The sequence below is a fragment of the Delphinus delphis genome, chromosome 20 (assembly GCF_949987515.2).
Source record: "Delphinus delphis chromosome 20, mDelDel1.2, whole genome shotgun sequence".
NCBI lineage: Eukaryota > Metazoa > Chordata > Mammalia > Artiodactyla > Delphinidae > Delphinus > Delphinus delphis.
Genome location: NC_082702.1, coordinates 855666 through 869425, shown reverse-complemented (window position 1 = coordinate 869425; position 13760 = coordinate 855666). Strand labels below are relative to the sequence as shown.

General features: G+C 44.6%; 1 pseudogene; it reads right to left on the bottom strand.

The window, feature by feature from the left end:
* Nucleotides 1–697: 697 nt before the first annotated feature.
* On the bottom strand, nt 698–3268 carry LOC132417223 (fructose-2,6-bisphosphatase TIGAR pseudogene; annotated as a pseudogene).
* Between the last annotated feature and the right edge of the window lie 10492 nt (nt 3269–13760).

Below are 13760 nucleotides of genomic sequence, written 5' to 3'. Positions count from 1 at the left end.
AGTATCCTTACCAGGATGACTTTTTGTTTTTTTTTCTGTACGCGGGCCTCTCACTGTTGTGGCCTCTCCCATTGCGGAGCACAGGCTCCGGATGCGCAGGCTCAGCGGCCATGGCTCACGGGCCCAGCCGCTCCGCAGCATGTGGGATCTTCCCAGATCGGGGCACGAACCCACATCCCCTGCATCGACAGGTGGACTCTCAACAACTGCGCCACCAGGGAAGCCCCAGGATGACTTTTTTTTTAATGTACTACATTCATTTTGTACAATACAGTGGTTACAAGTAACCAGATCTATCTATACATACCAATATAGAGCCCCAAGATATATGTAATAAGTGAAAATACAGAATACAGACAGCTTGATATTTTGTATCAAGACCAGAAACACCAGAATAATACCATTGTTTAAAAACACCAGAACCCTAATGGGTTCCCATAAGGGAACCCATTTTTCCCTCATGACACTAGGTGGCCACGTGAAGGATGGATGGGTATATAGACTTGCGGTGCTGGCTGTCTCTGTAGAGAACAGGAGGGAACAGGACAGCGACAGCTGCTTAAAGAAACTTGGCTTACATCGTAATGTGTTATTTCTTTTTTTAAAAAAGGAGGGGAATATTACTTCTGGGTGGCAGGGATGTGGACGTTTATTATCTGTCCTTTTTGGTTACTTTCCAACTTTTCGTCTGCAGTGAACTTCCTCTGCGCTCAACCACATGCTCTGCTCCAGCACTGGCACGAACACTGGCAGCTCTGGACACACTAAGGACAGCATGATCCTGAACTTGAAATATGACTACACGCGATTTTAGCCTTAACTGACAGCCTCAGTCCTACCCTCTGTGAGCTGAGACTCACAGCATTCATCAACATGATAATTTACAAGCAAACTGCATGGAAAACACGTTCTCCATTTACATGAGGGCCTCAGAGCGACCCATCTTTTGTACAGAATTAAGGTAACCAAACTCCCTTTTCTCCAGTGTCATCTGGTGGAAAAGAGAGGAAACCTCATCTGTACCTTCCACAAAAAAAACACGGTTCTTTTCAGTGAAACCCCTCTTTTATTCTGGGGCTACTGTGAAGCAACCGTTTACTTTCTTTAGTGCCATCTTCAAACTAAATTCCTCAGCCTACAGCTTAGATAAGAAAGATCTGCTCTTTCCTCTTCCTCCGCTCAGATTCCTTCTTTAAAAATTTTGTAATCAGATGATGCTTCTTCCTCACGAGACTATTCTGCAACCACAATCCACATTCATCTGCATCTCAAGCCCTCCAGAGTAAACAATTCCAACAGTTGATTTCTGTATTAAACATTTAGTGTCGTTTGCTTTTACATAAACTATGACGGCAAGCATTTCTCCTTTAAAGAACTTTTTGAATATAACATATTTTCACATAAATATGGAGTGGAAATTACAAATAGTTCCCTCTTCCAAGAACTGGATGAGACAGTAAAAAAGAAAACATACAGTATCTTACCAAGAGCCAATAAAATAGGCCAGATTTTTCAGACATTAAAGAAAAATACCAAAAAAACCAGGACATTAAAAAAGCAAAAAAAAAAATAGTAACAGGATTATTAATCCCCCAATTTGCAATACTGAGTTCCTTCATCCATTTACAATCAAGAGATGTCACTGAGCAGGGCAGTAAAATTACCCTGGAAAATTCCAACTGTACTCACAAAAAAGAAGTCAATTCTCAATGGTTTTCCATTAGTGTTTCATGTGGCTCTGATTCCATTCGAGCTTTATAACCTGCTATAATGGACAGCTTTTTAACTGTTTCCAAGTATGCATTAGCAGAGAGTGGAAATAAAGTCAAAGGCACTCCCTCAGAGGCTCACATTTGTTAGCTTTCGATGCAGATTTAAATTTAGTGAATTTTGGTCACCCCGGTCAGGTGGCCCTGTAGGTTCACACACACACACTGGGTGGTTGGTTTCACTTCTCCTTTCTCAAAGTTTATGATAAAGACACTCATCCCTGAATTGGGGCTGACTGATGTGAGTTCGGACCTGCTCAGGGTCACCGGGAAGGAACACTTAAGGTCAGTCAGGAAATAATCCAACAGGCTTCTCATGTAGGCGCCGTGACTCACAACTAAGACACTGGCCACTAGCCCTGGAGTGCTGCTGTCCAAATTAAACTTGGAGGCACAGTTTTTCCCTAAATGAAATATCTCTGCCAAAGAACTCTCCAAACAGTTGCTCGGGGCTTCTTGGGAAAACTGTTCATTCTGACCTGACCTGCTTCTTTCAGGATCAGCTGACAAAGAAATTCAAAGAAGTCTTTTCCACGCATTTTCACCTGGTCCAAGGTCTCTCCTCCGGGCGGTGTGAACACAGGGCACTCCTGCCCAGCTGCTTTGGCCATGGCCCTTAGCTCACTCAGAGGCCAGCCTTCTGCAACCCCGTATTTACTTTCTCGAAGTCTTGAATCATACTTTACTGTCATATCTTTGCAAAATTAGCTCTTCTCCAAACTTCCGTGCACGGTCTGCTTTGTCCTCATGAGGTCACTGGAGAAAATGTGAGTAAACTTCACGTTATTAAGAAATATGCCAGCAGCAGCTGCTTGTTTAAATCCAGTTTCTGAAAGAGGCTCATCTATTCCTTGTCCTTGAATGATTTTCTCCTTGTTAAGTCTTGTTTCTCCATGCCGGACCACTGTCAGAGCAAAGCGCGTCATCCCGCCAGCGCCGGGACAGAGCGAAGCAAAGCCCGCGTGCGCCGCCCGAACGTCACCCGCACTCCGCACAAGCCACACGGCACTGCCCAGGATGACTTTTCGAACAAACAACAGTAATTTCATAATTTCAATTTTAAAACAGAACGTACATCTTCTACTACCATGGGAAAAAAAATTGTCACAGTATTGTAGTTTATAGAAGACTAAAATTTAATTTCTAAAGATTTGAAATTTACAAATATATTACATTGGGTTTATGGGTCAGCTAAGTTAATATCTCCACAAATAATTGTGTCTGCTCAGTTCAGCATCTTGACACAAAGTGTCCTTCATTCTCTCTCCACCCTCTACCTCAGTTTCCTGAATGCTCACACCCCTTCCCACTACTTGTCCTTCACATGTACTTTTCCCTGTCTTTGGTATATTCTTCTCAACGCTCTACAGTTAGTAAGTCACCAAAGAATAAAAAAAATATATCTTCAGAGGATTTTCCCAGAGATTTTAGACTCGGTCAGGTGCACTGGGGTGGTGGTATGACATCAGGCAGGGCCTGACTTTTCCGTGTCTTCTTGTCCCGAGCCGTACGCGAGGGGAGCAAGGATAATGCTCATCCTCTGGAGCTGTTAAGACACGCAATGGGCCAGAGCGCATCAGATGTTTTGCACCCAGCTTGTGCTCACATGAATGGCATCTGCTGATGGTTTTGTTAGGCAGTTTTGGCGCGGACTCTTTACAAGGTATTAACTTTGGATGAGTACCTTCAATAACCCAGACCTCCAGTTTTCTCATCATTAAAAAAGAAAAACATGAATTTGACAATAGAGGAATGCTTACCCTGGAGAATGGTGAAGATTGAAAGAGCTAATGTTTAACATGCTTAATACTAGTGTCTTATGAGTCTGTCTCTTCTGTATAGAATTGATGGTTTTCATGCAGGGAGCACCAGGGAAGTGCTCACTTGTGCCCAGGAGGCCGTTGTTAGGTCTAGAAAAGATGAGAGTCCCAGAGAGCAATTCCCAGGATGCTTTTTCATTCTGGTTTGTCACACAGGTGGAGAGGAATCCTAGTTTCTCATTACTGCTTTTATGTCAGAGATCTGCCTTTTCAGGACATGGACCTTCTCAAAGAAGGAGCCTGGAAACAGGACCGTGTTGGCTGTTGGAAATTATCAAGTTGTTTCCCAGTTGAGCTAGTGTTTTCCAAATCTTCCTGAAACACTTTCTTAGTGGATTCAAGTGTCTGCCTTGCTTGTGACAGTTTCCACCTTACATTCCTTTAGGGTCTGAATCTGCAATTCCTTTCAGTATAGTAAAGTGTGGAGGTTACTGAAGGACTTCAAAGTATTGTTCTCTCTCAATGCTCTTCTTTCTATTACAGATTTTAAAAGTTTCTTAGTTTTCGACTAGGAGCCTCTGTATAGCTTTGAGCTCCCCTCCGCAAAAAAAAACACAAAAAACCCAAACCCTAAATTATTTCTTATGCCAGCCTAGGAAACAAGAGTCTGCTTCAAGAGGCAAAGAGCTTATTTGAGATCAAAGAATTGCAGTTTGGGGCACACAGGTTTAGGTAGAAACCCAATTATTGTCTCAATTACAGGAGACGGGTTTTTATGGCAAAAAGAGGAAGATGAGGTAAGTTGTGCAAGATGTAATTGAGGGACTTCCCTGGTGGTCCAATGATTAAGACTCTGCGCTCCCAATGCAGGGGCATGGGTTTGATCCCTGGTCAGGGAACTAGATCCGGCATGCTGCAACTAAAAAAGAAAAGAAAGAGCCTGTATGCGGCAAAGAAGATCCCGCGTGCCATAGCTAAGACCTGGCGCAACCAAATATGTTTATTTATTTTATATTTATTTATTTATTTAAAAAATAGATGAGGTAATTGATTGGATGATGTGTTCATTGGTAAACAGATGAGCTAAAGCTAGGTTTGTACTTCATTGATTATTCAGGTGAAGTGTTGACCTGAAACGAATAGGCTGCCAGATATTTCTCCAGCAAAGATGGGTTTATTTGGGATCAGCTGAGAATTGCAGAGAATCTGCAACCATCGTGAGCCACTTGAAAGCCTCTACCCAGCTAGGGAAGGAGAATGATTTTGCAGTAAAGAAAAGGAAGTTGGGAGGGCTGTAGTAAACAGAGTCTGAGGCTTTTCATTGGCTGAGTCCTTGACAAGAAAGAAGAGCAGTCTTTCTTCTTCCTCTAGGGTTCTGCTATCAGTGCAGGTCATGAGAGCTCCCCCTTCTCGTCTCCCAACTCTATTTAATTGAAGTTTCTGTTTTTATTTTATTTTTTAAAATTTTGGCTGGGTTGGGTCTTCGTTGCTGCGTGCAGGCTTTCTCTAGTTGTGGCGAGCGGGGGCTACTCTTCGTTGCGGTGCGCGGGTTTCGCATTGCGGTGGCTTCTCTTGTTGCGGAGCACAGGCTCTAGGCTCAAGAGCTTCAGTAGTTGCAGCACGTGGGCTCAGTAGTTGTGGCTCTTGGGCTTTAGAGCACAGGCTCAGTAGTTGTGGCGCACGGGCTTAGTTTCTCCGCGGCATGTGGGATCTTCCCGAACCAGGGCTCGAACCCGTGTCCCCTGTATTGGCAGGTGGATTCTTAAGCACTGTGCCACCAGGGAAGTCCAAATATTCTGTTTATTAATTTTTCACATTCTCCTCCTTTCCTCCCCACCCCCGTTGCTGCGCCAGGAGGGTTGTGGGATCCTAGTTCCCAGACCAGAGACCGAACCGGGCCCTTGGGTGTGAAAGAGCCGAGTCCTAACCACTGGACTGCCAGGAAATTCCCACCTCCCATGTTGATCAGGATCTTCCTCTGAATGCATCACTGATCATGAGTCAGGTTTTCTAGTTTCAGTGGCTTTTTGTTCCTCTATGTCAGGAAAGACATTTCCTGGGTGCAGTGTCTCAAGTCCGAGGAAAAGTGCACAGATTAGAAACCTATTAAGGTCACATTCAAGTCTTAGGCACTTTTTATCTGAAGTCCATGTTATCAAGATCATAAACATTGGAGATCTTATGAAGCATTATCCTACCACCAAAGGGTTGGTGGCAAACTTCTAACAGGCCTGGTCCAGATATCTTGGGAAAGCTGTGTCATCAGATGTCCTCTGCTTCAATTCTGGGAAGTCTTTCCTCTCAGGTCACCAATGATGTGCAGACCCAGTCAGGGTTCAGCACTTTCTTTAGGTGTCATATGAATCCAAGAGTCTGTTCCTTGTAGTTTGGTGACACAAGGGCTGGGTAGCAGTACTTGATAGGGGCCTTCCCAGCCAGGTTGAAGAGCGTTCTTCTGGAGGTGTCTTTTCCAATAGATGAAATTTCCAGGTTGCAAAATGTGATGCTTAAGATATTTGTCTCCTGAGGGCACACTGTGAAAAGATTGCTCGACCAAAACATGGTTATTTTTAATAGAAGCAATCAGGCCTTTGCTAAATTGGAGTATCTCTTATCAGTTGTGGGTCAAAAGAAGCAGGAGCCAAGTGAATTGTGCATCCTGTGACTATCTCAGAGGGTGAGAGTTTACGAGTCCCAAAGTGGGGGATCTGAGATTTAGAAGGACCAATGGCAATGCTTTTGGCCACGATGTTTGCAGGCCTCTACAAATCTTGCCAACTAAGTTTTAATAAAGTTGTTAGAACATTTGACTAAATCAGAGGATTGAGAGCAGTAAGCACAGTGAAATTATTGTAAAACTGACCAAACAGCACAGACATGTTGAAACACCTGACCAGTAAAATTGTTCCTCGATCACTATGAAGTTCGAGAGGAGTTCCCCAGGTAGGGATAATCTTTTCCAAAAAGACATTAGCCACAGAAGAGGCAGTAGCCTGTCTGCAAGGGAAGGATTCAATCCAGTGTAAAAACATACAGATCATAACTAAAACATACTAGTATCTGTTAGTTGGAGGAAGTTGTATGAAATCGTTTTTTTTTTTTTCCCCCAGTTGACAGTGTGAAGGAGTTGTTACATTTTGTGGATCAGCATCATCAGCTTCCTGAGGAACCTTTGCTAAAATGGATTATGAGAGTAAATAATTTGGGGGCTATGTGTTTGGTTTCAAGTGCTGCAGAGTGGAAGAGCGTGTTTGGGTTACAGCAGGACTCACAGGTCACTATGAAATAATCACAGATGTCTATATGTGATCCAGACACACAGGAGGTTGTTGCTGAGGGAACAGCCAGCTTGGTGGAAGGATAGAAGCCACTGTAAAATCTGTTTAGCCTGAGAAGGGGGAAGGTCCATCTCCCCCAGTGTATGCCAGGTGGAGCATCCCAGGCGAAGCAGATGATATGCTTTGTATGCAAGCAGTGTGGGACTGGCTTTATGATGATGGGGATACTCACCGGCTGAATATGTCCATTACCCAGGTCGTGGTAAATGCCGTAGTTCAAGGAGCTCCTTTCGCATGGGCACCCCGTATGACCTTGTTGCGAAAACCGAAAACAGTTCAGGGAAACCTTATGGAAATGATTGCTGTCTCAGTTTCCCTTCGTGGGTATTACAAATGCTGATAAAAACATTATACTAGGGCTTCCCTGGTGGAGCAGTGGTTGAGAGTCCGCCTGCCGATTCAGGGGACACGGGTTCGTGCCCCAGTCCGGGAGGATCCCACATGCTGCGGAGCGGCTGGGCCCGTGAGCCATGGCCGCTTAGCCTGCGCGTCCGGAGCCTGTGCTCCGCAACGGGAGAGGCCACAACAGTGAGAGACCCGCGTACAGCAAACAAACAAACAAAAAATACATTATATTAATTAATAAGAGATTGAGAAAAGTCCCTTGACTCTCCCCTAGGACTCTCTCCAGTCTCTTATTAATTAACAATGTTTTTTATCAGCATCAAGGGACTCTTGCCAAGAAGGTGAAAAATTTTTTAAAGTTTTTAAGAAATGAGGTGAATAAAGGAAATACTAATATGAGTGAAACAAAGAGGAAATGTAAAGGAACGAGTAATATGACTTGTCCTAGTAGTTTGGAAATCTTTAAATAGAATTTACTTTTTTTTTTTTAATGAATTATTTATTTATTTTGGTCTGTGTTGGGTCTTCATTTCTGTGCAAGGCCTTTCTCTAGTTGTGGCAAGCGGGGGTCACTCTTCATCACGGTGCGCGGGCCTCTCACAATCGCGGCCTCTCGTTGCGGCACACAGGCTCCAGACGCGCAGACTCAGTAGTTGTGACTCACGGACCTAGTTGCTCCGCGGCATGTGGGATCTTTCCAGACCAGGGCTCGAACCCGTGTCTGCTGCATTAGCAGGCAGATTCTCAACCACTGCGCCACCAGGGAAGCCCTGTTTGGAAATCTTTAGTTGCTATTAAGAAATGGGATGAATCTAGGGAATTCCCTGGCGGTCCAGTGGTTAGGACTCTGTGCTCTCACTGCCAAGGTCCCAGGTTCAAACACTGGTCAGGGAACTAAGATCCCACAAGCCAAGCGGCGCGGCCAAAAAGAAATGGGTTGAATCTAGCAGATATTGATGGGGTTGAGACAAAAGTTTTAATCCAGCACTACCAAATATTGAGTGGGCCAAATGGACCCCCTTCTGGGACTCAACATTAAATGGCCCCAAACAAGTCTGCTCTATTTACCCCAGTTTGGAGACATTAAAAAAAACCTGAAAGCCAAGATTACTATGAGTACCCTGACCAGCAGTCACTTGGGGCAGTGGTTAGGCAGATTATTCAAGGTAAAAGTCAGGGTCCCTTGGCTTCACTCTTTACTGTGGACCCGAAGCCTTTTGCATAAGAGTGGGTAAAATGGTCAGAGTGGAAAAGATGAAACAGTAGGGAAGGGGGTAGGGCACAATTTTAAACGAATAACATAACCATTGAGAATATGATAAAAACTTGTTAGAACCGACTAGGTCCAAGATGGTGGAAGACTCCACTTCCAGTAGACCTTGAACCTCATTATACACTCGTTGTAATACATTGCCATGTTAAATGACATACCCACAGGCACCGGGACCGTTCTGAGGCTGACCGTAAAAGTCCAAAAGGTGGGTGGTGGCCCAATTCCTGGGAATCCTCCCCTTCCTCAAAATAGTTCAAATAATCCTCCCACTCATTAGCCTATGAAATTACCAAGCCCATGAAAATTAACCACCCCGTATTTTGGGGCCACTCTCAAGACTTTTGAGACGGACCATATTCTGTCTATGGAATATGTATCTCTCTAAATAAATCCGCTTCTTACATATCACTTCGTCTCTCACTAAATTCTTTATGCGATGAGACATAAAGAACCTGAGCTTCATTAAGTCCTGAAACAAAGTGTGCGATTTCAATTAAAAGACAGTGGGTTCGGGCTTCTCTCGTGACGCAGTGGTTGAGAGTCTGCCTGCAGATGCAGGGGACACGGGTTTGTGCCCCGGTCCGGGAAGATCCGACATGCTGCGGAGCAGCTGGGCCCATGAGCCTTGGCCGCTGAGCCTGTGCATCCGGAGCCTGTGCTCCGCAACGGGAGAGGCCACAGCAGTGAGAGGCCCGCGTACCGGAAAAAAAAAAAAAAGAGTGGGTTCAAGTCCCATCTGGGTTGTGCAGTTTCAAAGAGAAGTTTCTAGGATATAAAGTTTTGTCAACTTTACCTCAGTGTTTAATGGAAATGGATATTATGTCTGGCTGGGAAATACTTCCCTTACCTAGAATTGTAAAAACAAAATCTGGATGAAGTCCTCATAGAGACTACGGTTTGTGAAAGGAAAATCAAAACGGAGTTTCTGTTGCTAAGAGACCTCTCTAAAATGGAGCCAGGAGGCCATTAAGGACTTATGACTTATGCATGTCTCAGCCTGGATGGAATCTGACCTTTTGATCACTCATTGCCCTAATGAAAGCATCCAGAATATTTGCCAGAAACTCGAGTTACTTATCGGACCCTTACCCCAAAACAACTCATGATTCTTGCAGGACAGGTATCTCCTGACTCGGGTCAGAGTCCGACACAATTCTCACCAGGCAACTTTTAACAATCTCATGGCTTTTTGTCTTTATAAGCCCCTGACTCCTTCTATTCCCTACTCTTTTTCTCTTGTTGCTGAATGCAAGTTCCTGTACCCAACGCACAGTGAGGCCAAGCAAACCAAAACATTGGAGTTTGGAGCAGAGAAAGGTTTATTGCAGGGCCAAGCAAAGAGAATGGGTGGCTTGAGCTCAAAAACCCCCAAATCCCTGATGTTTTTGGAGGAGAAGTTTTTTCTTTTAAACTTTTTATTTTATATTGGAGTATAGCCGATTAACAATGTTGTGATAAATTCAGGTGCACAGCAAAGGGACTGAGCCATGCATATACACGCATCCATTCTCCCCCCAAATCCCCTCCCATGCAGCCTGCCACATAACATTGAGCAGAATTCCCTGTGCTATACAGTAGGTCCTTGTTGGTTATCCATTTTAAATATAGCAGTGTGTACATGTCTATCCCAAACTCCCGGGGGAGAAGTTTTTATAGGCAAAATTGGGGGTGAGAGCTGCAGGGTGTGTGACTTTCTTCTGACTGGTTGGTAGTGAGGTAACAGGGTGGGAATCTCTGCTCAACCTGAAGTTGCCATCTTCCACCTGGGTGAGGGCCTTAGTTGCTGCGGAAGAACTCAAAGATACTGAGTTCTGCAGCATTATGCAGGATTATGTATATCCCTTGAGCAGCAACCAGGATCTTGCTGCATTGCCGCACTCTTGTTTCTTGACTGCTCTTCCTTTGTTTCTGCATCCCCTCACTTCCATGATTAGCAACTGTTTGAATCTGTTCTTTGGAACTCAGGGAATGTCTAGGAGGCTGAAGGAAGCCTATCTCCTACAAATAAGAAACAGGGGGCACAATGGGTCCTGCTTGGGTTCAGTACCTTGCCCTATGCATTTCTTCCATTTGGCTGTTCATTGATATCCTTTATCCTATCCTTCAGTAAAGTGGTAAACATAAGTAATGTTTCCCTGTGTTCTGTGAGCCGCTCTAGCAAATAATTTGATCCAAATGGGAGGAGGTCATGGGAACCTCCAATTTGTAGCCAAGTTGGAGAGAAGTTGTGGGTAACTTGGGGACCTACTACTTGAGATTGGAATCTGAAGTGAGCTGCAGTCTCTGGACTGATGTGGTCATAGACTTCTTTCATAAAGAATGTCAAAGGCCAGATTCTGCTCACAGAGATTTATACATGGATGTGACTTGCAGTAATATGAGAACCTGTTGTTTCTAATTTTCTGCCACTCTGAATTGCCAGGGAACCTCCTAGGTAAATGCCCGAATTTCTGGTCCATGTTCCCAAGGAAACAGGCAGTTCCACTTTGCTATTTCTGAAGCTTATCTTCCCATTTCAACAATATCTTTCAATTTTCCCTCTAATCCTTCTTGTGATGGCCTCTCCTCCCAGAGGACTATAGCTTTTTCATAGCAGTAATGCAGATGTGACCATCTTACTGGAAGAAGGGAAAGAGGCTTAGATGCTGGTAGAAAAACCTGTCAAAAGGTATGTTTCTGGGTAAGTTGTGGTGAATTAGCCCAAGTAAGTCTTTGCAGAAAAGATCCTTGTAGGAAGCATGAAGACGTTTTAGGATATTGTAGGGATACACTATTCTAGGATCCCAGATGAAAAGGAAGTTGAGGGATCTTCAGCATAGGCTCCAAAAGGACCATTCCTCTATCTCCATTTATTATCTGTCTATATCTGTTATGGTGTCACCAGAAGGGGGACCCCTTTCAGGGTCTGAGAGTGCAGTCTTGTCTAACACCCAGAAATGAATTGTCCGAGGAGACACACGTACTGACAAAGCAAAAGACTTTATTGGGGAGGGGCGCCCGGGAGGAGAGCAGCAGGGTAAGGGATCCCAGGAGAACCGCTCTGCCATGTGGCTCCCAGTCTCAGGTTTTATGGTGATGGGGTTAGCTTTCCAGATTGTCTGTGGCCAGTCATCTTGCTCGTGCCCATATTTGGTCTGGCTCAGGGTCCTTCCTGGTGGGACGTGCATCTCTCAGCCAAGATGGATTCCTGCGTGAGGATTTCTGTGAAATTGGCAGGACATATGGACTGGCATCTCCTCCCTCCTTTAGGCCCCTTCTGAATTCTTCTGTTTAGTTTTTTTTTTAACATCTTTATTGGAGTATAATTGCTTTACAATGGTGTGTTAGTTTCTGCTGTATAACAAAGTGAATCAGCTATAGTATACGTATATCCCCATATCTCCTCCCTCTTGCATCTCCCTCCCACCCACCCTATCCCACCCCTCTAGGTGGTCAAAGGTTAGTTTTACAAGACATATTCTGGGCTGGTCTCTCCTCTCTCTCCCTCTTTCTTTTTTTTTTTTTTTTTTAAGATCTCATGGATCTTACTTCCCCACCCGAGCCCCCTGCATTGGAAGTGCAGAGTCTCAACCACTGAACCGTCAGGGAAGTCCCCTCTTCCCTCCTTCTGACCTCTCCTGAATTCTCCTGATTTTTGGCAGCAGCACCATGTTCCTTATCAGGACCTCCTGCCCTGAGACAACTCCTGCAAGTAGTTATTATCTATCATGCCTGGCCAAGGCAGGCAGTTTCGGTCAACAGTTCCCTAGCAATGGCATCTTCTCTAAGGTGGAGGTGTTTACCATCATAACAATGTACATAGGTACTTTATTTATTTATTTATTTTGGCGGTATGTGGACCTCTCTCTGTTGTGGCCTCTCCCGTTGCGGAGCACAGGCTCCGGACGCACAGGCTCAGCGGCCATGGCTCACGGGCCCAGCCGCTCCGCGGCATGTGGGATCTTCCCGGACCGGTGCACGAACCGGTGTCCCCTGTATCGGCAGGCGGACTCTCAACCACTGAGCCACCAGGGAAGTCCTATTTTATTTATTTTTTGTGTGGGATCTTTAGTTGAGGCATGCGGAATTTTTAGTTGTGGCATGTGGGATCTAGTTCCCTGACCAAGGATCGAATCTGGGCCCCCTGCATTGGAAGTGCAGAGTCTTAACCACTGAAACCACCAGGGAAGTCCCTTATGGGTATAATTAACTAGGAAGTGTGACTTTTCAAGTGAGTCTGCAAATAAATTTGAGTTATTAATATTCATTATGACTATCATTGTTACATAACAAATATTAATAAGTAACTTTTGTTGAGCCACACACTGTGACCAAGGTCTTATGTGGATCATTTCCTGCGTTATCTGCTTACACGGCATAGAATCTATTACGGCTGTCATTTTTCAAGAGTATGCGGAGTGCAGCCAACTGCATGTATGTTCACCAGACTCATCTGGTCTTCTCTTGGGCACACAGCTCAACCTCATTTTCCTGCCCATGCACACAGGGGTGGCCAAAAAGACTAGTTCTTGTCAACAGAATGTGATTGGAAGTCAGGTATGTGATAGTGGGTGTGACTTCTCCCTTTCCTCTTGTTTCCTCTTGGTCAGCTGGATGGTGCCAGGAAAGCCTTAAAGCCACATGTTTACTATAGAAGGCATCTTGGTCCCTGAATCACTGTGTGGTGCTGAGTTCACTGCCTATACATAGGAACATATCTATAAATGAGAAAAACTCATCCTGTGCTAAGCCAAGATGAGTCTTGTACATCTGTGAAATCAGCTATATTGAACCTAGGCTAACTTTTATCTTGAGGTACGAAGACATTATACAACTCTTCCAGGGTCCAGAGCTGGTGGGGACAAACCCATATGATAAGTTTCAGCAGTTGGAAAGCAGAGCTGACTCTTACCTGATGCAAACTTTCCTTCCGCAGTAGTGGCAAAGAGTGGGTGGGGGCAGAAGGATAAATGGACTACAGGCCTCAGGGCTCCATATCCTCCTGGGTCCCTAGGGAGGTTACAACAAATTTCCACTGACTGGTAGATGCAGTGGGCCCATCACAGTCTACAGGCTGCAGTGCCTTCCACCTACTTGGCTCTAGTGTGCCCACACTGAGTGGGTACGTATAGGTTAATAGACTAACAAGGCACAATAATTGGCTAAATATATATTTTGTTTCCAGATTGCAATAAATCCTCCCTAAATAACGAATACTACAACAAGAAAATTCAGCACTAACATATTTATAATTTTATTTATTTATTTTAAAATATTTATTTGGCTGTGCCCGTTC